The sequence below is a fragment of the Lissotriton vulgaris genome, chromosome 8 (assembly GCF_964263255.1).
Source record: "Lissotriton vulgaris chromosome 8, aLisVul1.2, whole genome shotgun sequence".
Classification (NCBI taxonomy): domain Eukaryota; kingdom Metazoa; phylum Chordata; class Amphibia; order Caudata; family Salamandridae; genus Lissotriton; species Lissotriton vulgaris.
The window spans coordinates 1,257,689,710-1,257,703,357 of record NC_141696.1 but is presented as its reverse complement, the minus strand read 5'-3'; positions in this window follow the sequence as shown (position 1 = coordinate 1,257,703,357).

The window sequence follows — 13,648 nt, the reverse complement described above, 5'->3', positions numbered from 1 at the left end:
TGAAGCCTGTCCGTTCATTGTCTAGGATATTGTGATTGTCCAAGTACCTTGCTAGTTTTATGCTAACATATTTCTTCATTATTTTTACTGGATAACTAAGATGTGAGATTGGACGGTAATTTCTAGGATTATTTAAGTCAACTGTTGGTTTTTTCTGTAGCGGCAACTAAAGCTTTCTATTCTGTTCTAATTCCTTCCCCCTTCCCTCCCCTCCCCATCCCTTCTGCCCTGTCTTGACCTCTTGGTTGAGGGAGATCTGGAAGTGCTGGAAGAGGATGTAGAGATATGTCTGATAGTAGCCGAGTGTTTCTTCATGATATACACTGAAACAATACAGCTAAGCCCCAGCCAGAGAGGCTACTGCAGTATTAAAGCAATAATTCCAGACAAAGGACTCCGTTTAAGAACGCCTCTGCCGCCCTCACAGCTGCAATACTCACCAGAACTATTCCATAGTTTAAAGAACAGAGGGCTGCCGAAAAGAGTTTCACAGGCACACCTCTGGCACTGAAAGTTCACGCATGCAAATGAATCTCTGCTGTCACCCTGAGCTAAAATCAAACCCTTCCACCCTAAACAGAAAATGAAACACCGAGACGCTGTGATCATAAAAAAGAAACCGCGAGTAATGTTAACGCTAAGATCATAAAAATGCAGGAGGTGATATCCCTGCAGCGCCTCAAGGCTAGGGACCTTGTCCTCTCTGAAAAAATAATGTGAGGAGGGTCAGAAGGGCATATTTAACGACCAGGGCAACTCAGGCCCTATTCCAACTAGCAAAACAGAAAGGAGTAGCCTGGTCCACAAGACTGTTTGTGTGCCGTATCGAATCCGGAACCATGAGTCCATCAATAGCAAGAAGGCGACACATCGGGACTGGCAATTAACTGTTTACAGTGATGTCCAGGGTATGTCGTCATTAAGGCCTTGAATGTGACTTTTGAGAAGAAAGACCCATTTCTGTTCCTTTTTGAATAGGAACTTTGACACATCACTAACATGGGGGGCAATATATGGATGCTCTAAGACAACCCACTTCATTTCATCCGCTGTATGCCTGAGGTTTAAGAAATGATTAGTGAGTTTAGTGGCCTGTTTGCGGCATCTGATGGTACTTTTGTGTTCCCCAATTCTCAATTTGATTTTCTGGGTGAGTTACATGTTACAATTTTTTATGTTTGTCACTTAGATATGTAAATACCAGGAGAACCTTAGGTCTTCTGTGTGGCGGAGAGACTTTCTCTTCCGCACTGTTTGTGTGCTTAGTGTATGTTTCTTGTTTCCTTGATACCATCATACACGTGTTTTGATCACTGTTGTACACTCTTCTTTTTCTTAGGAGAGATCGCATGATTGGATTGCCACCAGAGAACATCTGGGCTCAGAGTATCTGGTAGGATCAATCCGTTATAATAGTACACAGTCACTACTTTGAATTTGTTCACTTCAATTGCAGTCGCTATTTTCACCTGGTCCTGAAGAAAGCTTGGACCCATTGTCCATCTAGCTGAAACATGTCGACCTTGATACACCATGCCACAATATAGTTATTATTTAAAACTATCTGGCGTTGTTTTTAAGCTTGACCCTAGGACCATATCTATTAAACTCATTTTTGGTCCTATGAGTCAATTTTACCTTCACTTTTCTTTCACACATTTTTTCACCAGCACTGCACTCCACTAGCACTACCTGTGAAGCACTATGGTCTAAGAATATATCTCCAAAATCCATCTCCGCATCATTATTAGGTGCATTGATTGAGATCTGGATTTATGATACATCTCCCACGTGACGATACTCCACCAGATGGGTGGGCTGATGGGACTTTTTTCTAGCCCAGTGCTATCACATCTGTGTTATTGATGGACTCATGGTTCTGGATTCGATACGGCACACAAACAGTCTTGTGGACCAGGCTACTCCTTTCTGTTTTGCTACCTTGTCCTCTCTCCCTGTGACTCCTGCTCCCAAGCTGGACTCCTGGGTCCCTGCAAGTCTGACAGGGGAGGACTCCAGGAACCAATGCAGGAGGTCCAGCCCACTAACAGCCTTGCACGTTTGCCCAGTGGCGGTCCATAATATGAAGTAGTGTGGTGAGGCGGGCATTCACAAAGGACACTCTCTTCTACACGTGCACACGCATACTCACAGCCATCAGCATACCACTCACTCATACCCATCCATTCACAAGCATGCACACATACACCCACTATTCACAAGCACATACACACACACAAACCTGTGCGTAGCTCGCACTCACAAATACACAAACATTCTTACAAACAGACATGCATGCGCCCATTAATGGAAAAAAAACATACCGGGCTGGTGGTGATGTCAGGTACTGGGAGGCAAGCCTCGGCTGCTCCTGGAAACTTCGGGGAAGGGAAAACAGGAAGATCCCGCCCTTTTCTGTTAGTCATCACAGAGAGGGATGGAGGTCAGTGAGACTTGCTGACTCCACCACATTGTGTGACAAGCGTCACTGATGGACACTGAGTCTTGGGCTCAAAACTGAAGCGCCTAGGTCCAAGTCTATTGTGTCGTGCCCCCTCACCCCGAGGGTGGAGGACCTCACAGTTCTTTGGCGGGCTGAGGAGGTCATACCCACACGTCTGTGAAATCTTCAGCCCGGAAAAGTTGGGCTCAGGCAACCAGGCACCTCTGTATTCAGCACAGGTAGATCACCTGACTGCCTGACCTGAGCAAGGTCAGCCTGACAGACATTGGAAAAAGGTGGGATGGGCCAGGGCCCCTCTGCCCTTAATGACAGGCCATGCCTGTCTTTGCCTGTGTCTCAAATGAAAGGAAACAAACAGGAAGTCAAGCCTATTACAGTGCCCATCTGAGGGTAGGTAGGTTTTAATTTCATCAATTCTGATTCTTTTCTGCTTTAAGAGGTGGGCTTCGCTTGACTGGGACGAGGTTGAGGGACATAGAGGTAAGGATTGCTCCGCCCTTCGCGCCTATCTTTTGGGCCCTGGCTTCTAACCGTGACCTGCTTCAGCTGCATAATTATACATTGACAGCCCATGAGGTTCAATGACAATTTAAAAAATTTGGAAGGGCAGATTCCCGAGTAATCACAATGTTTTTTTTTTGGAGTGTATACCTAAGTAAAAATATTACACTTTTCACTGTGGGGCGTGAGTTTGACGCAAATCTGTAATTGGAAATTATAAAAATTAAATGTTTGAGTCATCTAGCAACTGCTGCCCGCGGTGTCCATTCACAATTTTTCAAGCTTAAAATCTGGTGTGCATCCACAATAGATGGCGCATTCGGAGCAGCAGAGCAAGCTTTCAATTCGTTATACCCAGGTCAGACACACATATATCTGTGACAGTATTTTACTGTTCAGCCATGTATCCCAGTGTTTTATCCACACTGGATAACTCTGATTTAAGAGTGGTGTCATATTTAAGGAAATGGTATTATTTTAATGCATAGGCCAGCCTCTTGCACTTTTATCCCAGCAGTGAATCTATCAGCATGCCTAAGAGACAGCTCAATTCCTTGAATATTAGTAATTTGGAAAAAGTGATGATCGGCAGGCCAATTGTTGAATTCTGCTGACTATCAGCCTGATTCATCAAGGTACCGGTTTGCGAGTCTCTAATAGAGAATCATAAGGAATCGCTATTAGAGACTCGCAAAAAGGTATTCATGTAGGAATCGCAAAATAAAATGCGATTCCTACAAATTCCTTATTTGCGATTAGCAATTAGCTAATCACAAATAAGATAGCGATTTGAAGGGTGCCAGGGGTGTCCAAAGGACACCCTGTAGCACCCCTTAAATGCACATTTGAACAGGTGTTGCGCACACACATGTCCAAAGGACATGTGTGTGTGTAACATGCAAAAGAAAAAAATGCACTAAAGTGCTTTTTACTCTTTTTTTGCAATTTACCACCAAGTCAGACTTGGTGGTAAATTGCGACCAAATATTGCGATTTCACATTTTCTAATTGGTTGATGAATTGGATTTAAGGAATCTCTATTAGAGATTCCTTAAATCCAATTCCTCGCAAATATGCGATTTCGGTAAAAGCGATTTTTGCATTTGGGATGATGAATCCCAAATGCAAAAATCGCACTCGCAAAGGGCCAGATTCTCAGAATCTGGCCCTTTGCGAGCGCAAATCAGCTTGATGAATCAGGCTGATTGTCTTTCATCTTCACGAAGATCTGTTGACTGTCTGCCATAAATGTGATATTACCAATCTGTTATTGACAGTGCATGAAGTATTATTCTTGTTCAGAGCTGCTGTGGTCAGTGTCTGCTACAGCAAGGCATGTGCAGAAACGAGGCATGCTGGTGAGCGGGTTCTTGAAGATAGCCGCGGTTAAATGTCGTATCACCGACCAAACGTGGATGGCTTGAGAGGTCTGTTGTGTGACAGTGGCCCTGTTTATAAGCTCCGGTGTAAGGTAGTGTCCCTGCCTTTGAGTGAATATGATTGTGTATCTTTGCCGCTCTGTATGTGCCCATCTGTGCTGCCACATGTACTGATTTGTAAACTAATTGTGTGCTTACTGTGTCATATATGAGCAATACTGTGGCACTGTGGAAATGGAGCACATATGTACATTGCTGTGGCGAAGGGGCAACTGGTTATGAATGGTCAAGAACATTAATTCAAGTAGAATTATTGGCGAATTCTATTTCATTTGCTGCACATATATGTAATTGTTATGTGCATTAATAGCATAGGGGAAATACATGCTCTGGATGAATTTGGCCATTTCAGCTCCTTTATGTCTCGCTTCTAACACTACTAAAAATTGTTGATTAAAAGCAACCTCTCCTTTACAGTGGCATTAAAATCATATTTGAGGTGTGACCATAGTGACCAACAAAACATTAAAATGGACTGGGCGGAAAATCCGTTACGCTCGCGGATTTTGCGGATTTTCGGTAAATTCGCAATCCGCGAGATTTGCGAATTTCCCGCAAAATCCGCAAATCCGCGAGCAGCGGATTTTATGGCTTGCTCGCACTGTTCGCGTGAGTTCGCGGCTTCCCAGTTCAACTTCGCGCCCCGCGAATAAGCGCTAAATTGCAGAAATACGATCTTAGCAAAACTGAAACTACTTACCAGGTTCAAAAGTTCAAGCTCATCATTAGTAGCCATTTCCTGTAGTGCTTCCTGAGGGGCCCCTCCAGAGTTCAGTTGCCTACTTGCAACTATTATGTGACCCTGCTCTGACCCTCAGAATAGTTACACAAAGGTCCTGAATTACAGCTAAGGCAGACAAGCAGGAGCCAGGCTGGAAGTTCAAATCCAGTGACACATTAATCAGCCCCTAATTCATTATTGTCAGTTGGGGCAGGGCAGGTGTTGTAACTAATTTTGCAACAATGAAAGCACTTAGCAAGTGCAAAAGATCACTAATCAGAAAGCACTAAGGAAGCAGGTGCCAGCTAAAAAAAAATTCTGTGACACATTAATCAGCCCCAAATTAATTCAGGTCACTTGAGGCAGGGAAGGTGTGCTTTGCTTTGCCACAATAATGTACACTGGACAACCAGAGGGTGCTGTGATGAAACAGAGGGTGGCATGGGTGGGCCAGAGGGTGGCATGAGTAGTCAGAGAGTGGCAGTGGTGACAGGGAGTGGCAGTGATGAAGAAGAGTGTCCCAAACAGGCTGGACACGTAGAAACAACAAGTTCGCAAAACTTGCAACCCGACAGGTAAGTTCGCGTTTGCGAAATTGTACAAAACCCTCGCGAACTGGCAGAAACCAGCGCGAACACACAAAAAAAAAATCCGCAAATTCGCGAGAATTCGCGGATTTTGCGGATTGCGAGTTCGCAAATCCGCAAAATTCGCGAACGCGAGATTCGCAAAATTTGCCCATGCTTATCCAGTACATGTTTACCTTATTTCTCGCAGGTAAACCCCTCGCCCTCCCCAACCTTCTGTAAAACTTTCTTGTTAAATCCTATCAAGGTTAGGCAATTAATTAGCAGTTGGGTGTACTTTCAATTTTACTATTTATCACCATGTTCACAAAAAATGTATTGGAGGAGAACGCCCATCCCTCCTGCCTGATATCGATTGTCTGCCATTCCTTTGTATTCACCAATGATACGTGTTTTAAAATGATCGATTTGCCACTCCTGTCCCAAAATCATCAGTAGAAAAACCCGCATATTCATGTAAAGATCCTTTTAAAAATTATGTACAATTGTCCCCATTTCTGCTGCCCCAGTTTGATGTAAAATGCACTGTCTACCACATTATCTGAAATGTGCCACAGTACTACGTAAAGAACACATACACACATGTATTCTGAACTCTTTTAAAGAGCTCTCCCCAGAAATTGCTACAAAACTATTCATCCAGGGCAAATCTGGATCTCCGCTTGATCCAGCCCCGGCCAATGTGATGGGCAATCTGGCCCCTATTTTGCTCAGCCCCCTCCTTTCCATTTAGAATTCCCCGCTTCGCTCGGGTCAATTTCCCATGGCTTGGAAACAGGCTATGCTGGTTCCTATTTTAAAAAAAACTGATGCCGGCCCCTTACAATTATGTAACTATCGCCCGATTTCCCTTCTACCTAAACCGGGTAAAATCCTCGAGAAGGCGGCTCAGACGCAACTGGCAGATTATCTAGAAGCCAACCAGTTGCTACATGACTCGCAGTCTGGGTTTCGAACCGGCTACAGTGCCGAGACTGCGCTCCTAGAAGTCTCGGAGACTATCCGTGAGTGTGTGGACAGGGGCGAGGAGGCCATGCTGGTCCTCCTCGACCTGTCCGCCGCTTTTGATACTGTGTCCCATGAAATACTACTGAGCCGGCTAAGACAGCTGGGAATCGGTGGTTCTGTGCTCTCATGGATTCGATCGTTCCTTTCTGGTCGCACTCAGAAGGTATTTCTTCGGCCCTTTGAATCCGAGGAAAAGCCGCTTCTTTGCGGAGTGCCTCAGGGTTCGGCGCTCAGCCCTTTATTTTTTAATGCCTATCTAGGCCCTTTGGCCACAGTGGTTGAATCTTGGGGGGTCAGAGTGATCTCTTACGCTGACGATACTCAACTGGTGTTTTCCTTTAGAGATCATTCTGACTCCAACTTCTCCAACTTTCGCCTCTGCCTCAGTAACATCAGCTCCTGGATGGCTTCTAACCACCTTGTATTGAATGCTGATAAAACCGAGGTTTTATTTTTTAACCAAAAAGATCCACTACCTGCTATTCAGTGGTGGCCTGCTGAGCTAAATCCCCCTCCGGTCCCGGTTCAAACTGCCCGCAACCTAGGCTTCCAATTCGATAACGCTTTGTCCTGTCAATCTCAGATCAATAAGGTCACTTCGGCATATTTTGGTAAAACGCGTATGATTAGGAAGATCTTCCCCTATCTCCCGCTGGACTCCCGTAAGACCATTGTGCATGCCCTGATCACGTCTCATTTAGACTATGCCAATAGTCTTTATGTAGGCGCCCCTCTCTACCAAGTTGAACGTTTGCAAATTGTGCAAAATGCCGCTGCACGGCTAATTGGTAATATTCCACTTCGTCAATCGGTTGCCTCGTATCGGAAAAAACTTCACTGGCTTCCCATTACCCGCGGCATTCAGTTCAAAGCTTTGATCTTAACCTTTCGCGCCCTTAATGGGTTAGGTCCTGGCTATTTGCGTAAGAGACTTATACTTTCTCAGTCTGTCAGATCTTTACGATCAAATAGTCTACGCCTTCCGATGATTCCCAGATTTCGCCTTGCCAGGAGTGGGGGCAGAGCATTCGCAGTAGTCACAGCTAGACTCTGGAACAGCCTCCCACTGGACCTTAGGTTCATTGACTCAGAGCCTATGTTCCGACGCAAACTCAAAACGTGGTTATTTGCCATCCCCTAGTAACCTTTCTGCTAGCTTGCAATCTGTAGCGCCGGGACACCCCAAACGGGGGTAGCTGTGCGCTTTATAAGCTCCAAATAATAATAATAAAAAAGCGAGAACAAGACTTAAAAAAAATTCTTTATGGTGATTGGTCCCATTCTGACCCTGCTCTGAGGGAGAGATTTGGTTGCACCGACTGGGGGTGGGGCTGCCGAAGGCCCTTAAGATCACAGCAGGTGTGGGAGCTGGCCCCTGTAGTGAGAGTTAAAGAATTCTATGTCATGACCGGAGGCTCTGATTATGCTTTCTCATATCTTTACTTGAAATGCTCAGCAGCCAATAAGAAAACAGTATAGAAAAAATAACACTTCAATACCCATGGGTACTCTGGGTACCACCTGACAACCATAGAGTCACTAGTATAAAATGACCCCAGTTAAGTTCTTCCATTTACCTCTTACACCTTGTATCTGTTATTATTGCATTTATTTGCTGTGCTCTTGATTACTGTATATGTTTTGGCTTGTACCTGCTTGTGCAACACTCTATCACTTCTGGGGCTTCGCGCCTTGTGCACTTCTGTTGCAGTCAGCTGTTTGTTTTCTCCTCGTTTTTCCATTGCGCGCCCTTTGCGCGTTTCATGTTTTCTGCCCGCTTCGTGGCTTCTTCTTTTGGTGCTGCAGGGAGCGCGAGCACTTGCCTCCCCGACTCAGGCGCTTGGCGCCCGCGTTTACGGTTTGTGGAGCGAGAGACTCCACAAAGTGGGGCTCTGGGACTACGCACGCTGGTCGCGCAGTCCTTTCTCTCTCTTCTTGGCAGGCGGCCGTACCGCGCATGCACCGCGGCGATTTTGTTGGTTTATTTTCTGACGTAGTTCGATAGTTGCAGCGCAAGAGCAGCGCTTTCTCATGCTCTATGCCCACAGCCTGCTAGAAGCCCTAAATTACGCCCAACTGCCACAAATCCTAAGTTTGGGCTGTATAATTGCGCATAGGCCCTGCCTAGAGTGGTGTCATTGCTGGCAAGCCCTCCCTCCACGTTGAATTGGAATTGTATTCAGGCTTATTTCTGCCTGTGTAGTTGTTGGCTTGCCTTGGAGTTTGTTGCCACTCCCCCTTTGATTAGCTTTTGGCTTCTTGGACTGCCAGTGTTATTCTTCCTTTTTAGGTCTCGTAGAGAGACCTAATGCCGTCCATCCACAAAGCTGACTTTTTACGATCCGGATTTTCAACAGTTCACGAGAAGCGAATCACGTGACAAGCTTCTCGTGCACGAGCTTGCCCGAGCCTTCCCCCTGCCAGCAGCATTTCTCCTGCACTCGGCCCACCCCCCTCCCTCTCCATATGGTGCGCTCTGCCTCAGGCCAGCATCTCTCCTCCCATATCATCACCTTTCCTCCCAGTTCCCACAAGCAGGTAGCAGCTTCAAAGGGATCTGCTTCCCCCCCGCCCATCAATCACCCTCCCACGCCAGCAGCTCTTCCCGATCCACCCCCTGCTCTCCGCCCCCTGCTGTATCAAAGGCTTTTTTTTTGGATCCATTTTTACATTTTCCCTCAGAAATTGTTTTACTCCTGTCTATTTGTGTGTGCTTTCTTACAACACACCAATAACAAGTGTGTGGAACAAAAAAAAATGGTACTACTCTTTTTGTATAAGCACCCGTCTTTATAATCCTTTATAGAATGTGTCCTGCGACACGACTTTTCACCATCAAAATCTACTCACTGTTCACAGTGTAATCCGAACTAGAAACTGCTGTACTCAGTACCGCTTAACGTGCACAAAAATGTCTGCGTTCTCGGGCACATTTCTGCGAGAAACTGGATGCTGGCGGTCCTGGCCGCATAAAACGGAGGTGTCCCGGCAGACGATGCCTACTCTGTTATCAACACCCACATGTGAACTGGCACCACCCGTAGGGCGCACAGCCGGCAACACTAAACAGCTGTGAGGGGCACCATCACTGCTGGCGTAGGCGTTAATCAGCAGCGCAGCAAGGCTAATGTCAACGAGGGCTATCCCACCTTCCATCCGTCCTGGGTCGGTAAATTGATTATCACTGAACAAAGGTAATTTCAAAATCTATTAACAGTCTTAGAAGAGGTACAGAATTTTTTTATATATATATTCATACGATTCTACAGCCCCAAGAAGTGTGTCCACAAAACATTTAAATTGTGCTTCAGAGCTCCATCAGGGCAAGCTTGCTGCATTGAAGCCTAATTGGCCGAACGTGTTTGTAATCGGTGCTTCCTGCCAAGTCTACATTTTCTCGTCATCACCCACTGCAGGAAGTATTGCTTGTTGCCTTTGAGTGCGTGCACAGTGCACACGAGAATACATCTCTGTGTGTGTTCACCTTTGAGACTGAGCTATTTATCTTTGAGACTGAGCGTGAGTGCTTGTAAGGACGTGAACTTCTCTGTCTATTTTGAGTCTAGCGTGCATGCGCCAGTACGTCTCTTTTTTTGATTAACTTTGAGACTGTGCTGAGTGAGTGCCCGCATATGCACGGATCGGCTGCTGTGCGTGAGTGCCTGCACCCACATGCACTTCTCTGCAGCTGATCGAGCTACTTCAAAACGATCCGCTCCGTCCCCTGCTGCACCCCATATGGTTTTGTTGAAGCGCCTCGCCTCCCTCAGAGCGCACACCGCCCATGCATGCTAGACAGTTGGCAACCATAAGACGTTTTTACATAGATTCGAAACGTACACGAGAACGGTTCCAACTCAAACAATGTCTCCAAATTATTTTTTTATCACAATGTGTAAAATGTACGCATTGCGCTAGCAATCTGCACTAATCAATCACAATTATGTTTTTATCTCATGAATATTATGTTTGCAATATCTCTAAATCATGCTATTGTCGGAGGTTTTGACAAATTGGAACCAATGCCACTTTTGTTTTTTGTTTTTTTACTCAGCAGAGCCTGTCACTATGTCTATCAAGAAGTTAAAGGAATACCTTCTTAGAGTAGAAAGCAACATTAACAGTCCAAATTGTTCTGGCCTCGAACGACCATCTTTAAAGACTTATTGCCCTGTGAAGTCTTACAAGGTAATTGGAAACTTTGCGGATAAAGCACAGACGGAGTTTCCGTCCTCCATTGTGTGGGAAATATGTTGGAGGGAATGCCGCCAGCGGACAACCCTCCTGATTTTTACATTTTCCCTCAGAAATTGTTTTACTCCTGTCTATTTGTGTGTGCTTTCTTACAACACACCAATAACAAATGTGTGGAACAAAAAAAATGGTACTACTCTTTTTGTATAAGCACCCGTGCTTATAATCCTTTATAGAATGTGTCCTGCGACACGACTTTTCACCATCAAAATCTACTCACTGTTCATGGTGTAATCCGAACTAGAAACTGCTGCCCTCAGTCCCGCCTAACGTGCACAAAAATGTCTGCGTTCTTGGGCACATTTCTGCGAGAAACTGGATGCCGACGTTCCTGGCCGCATAAAACGGAGGTGTCCCGGCAGACGATGCCCACTCTGTTATCAACACCCACATGTGAACTGGCACCACCCGTAGGGCGCACAGCCGGCAACACTAAACAGCTGTGAGGGGCACCATCGCTGCTGGCGTAGGCGTTAATCAGTAGAGCAGCAACGCTAATGCCAACGAGGGCTATCCCACCTTCCATCTGTCCAGGGTCGGTAAATTGAGTATCACTGAACAAAGGTAATTTCAAAATCTATTAACAGTCTTAGAAGAGGTACAGAATTTTTTATATATATATATATATTCATACGATTCTATAGCCACAAAGAAGTGTGCCCACAAAACATTTAAATTGTGCTTCAGAGCTCCACTAGGGCAAGCTTGCTTCATTGAAGCCTAATTGGCCGAATGTGTTTGTAATCGGTGCTTCCTGCCAAGTCTACATTTTCTCGTCATCACCCACTGCAGGAAGTGCTTGTTTTTGTAGCCAGCGTTGCAGCTTTCTCCTTATTGCTGTCTGACCCCCAGGCATGCGCTACACTTTCATCATTGCAAATGATTGTTTATATTTGGCTAAAATGTTGTATTTTGTACCATTGGCTGGCAGCTTGTTTCAATTATCACCCTTCATTTTATGTACCCATTTCTTCTCCTGTTTCTAACATTCCTCATTCTCTGACCCTGTCTCTTCCTATCGCTCTTCCTCTTGATTTGCGCTGTCCTTTTATCCTCGTTCTTTCTCTCTGTCATAGGCTGCATTTTTCCTTTTCAAAAGCCCTGTTTTCAACTCCCACTCGTATCTACCTCCACCGATCCTTTCCTTCTTATATTTTGTATGCAAAATAAAAACACTTTCTCCACAAACAGCACTTTTAATCCTTCTCGCCTCTGGCTGTCTTTACATGCTTTACACCCCTCTCCAATCGACCACTCACACTGCCTCCCTTTCACACAGACCACACACACTGGCTCCCTCGCACACAGACCACACCACACAGTGCTGTACGCCACACATAATTGATAATGGCCAGTAACCCAAGCACTTACAGCACTCTGCCTTGATCAAAGTAATAAGTAATTTGCACTGAGACGGGCCCTTTAGCTGAAGGTTCACAGCCACATTTGTGTTTTAATTATGAACGGTAAATCAACCTGGCCACAAGTGAGAAGGTATTAAAACCTGGTCAATCTAATAATGCATTAATAACTTCAAGCTTTATAATTCATAAAACGGTTTATAGAAGGCATATAGTAAAAGTCCACAGGGGACCCTCGGTGGCAGGCTTTTGAGTTACGGTGAATCCCTGGGCAGCCTGCAGACCGTCACAGTTTTTTATTTTTTTAATGTCAACATATTTTTATTGATTTTTGTGTACATACCCACCCCGCTCACCCTCACCCCGCTCACCCTCGCTCACCCTCACCGCCGCTCACCCTCACCCCCCTCACCCTCATACACCCTCACGCACACTCACTCAACCTCACACCCTCACCCTCACACCCCCTCTCACACCCTCAAACACCCTTACCCTCACACCCTCACCCTCCCTCACCCTCACACCCCCTCACCCGCACATACCCTCACTCACCCTCACACCCTCACCCTCACACCCCCTCACCTTCCCAACCCTCACACACCATCACACCCTCGCCCTCACCCTCACACCCCCTCACACACCCTCACTCACTCACCCTCACTCCCCCTCACTCACTCACCCTCGTACACCCTCATCAGCATAGCATAACAAAACATAGCATGGCATAACAAAAAAATCATAGGATACACAACCTCACAACCCGCTCACCCTCACCCTCGCTCTAACACACTCACCCTCACTCACCCACCCACCCTCACCCACCCACCCTCACTCACTCACCCACCCTCACTCACCCACCCTCACTCACTCACTCACCCTCACCCACCCACCCACCCTCACTCACCCTCACCAGCATAGCATAACAAAACATAGCATAGCATAACAAAACAAAGCATAGGATAGGAAAACATAGCATAGCATAGCATAACAAAGCATAGCATAACAAAACACAACAAAACATACCATAGCATAACAAAACATAGCATAACAAAACAAAGCATAGCAAAACAAAACATAGAATAGTATAACAAAGCATAGCATAGCAAAACAAAACATAGCAAAACACAACAAAGGATAGCATAACAAAGCATAGCATAACAAAACATAGCATAACAAAACATAGCAAAACACAACAAACCATAGCATACATAACAAAACATAGCATAGCATAACAAAACACAACAAAGCATAGCATAGCATAACAAAACACATCATAGCATAGCATAACAAAACAAAGCTTAGCATAGCATAAC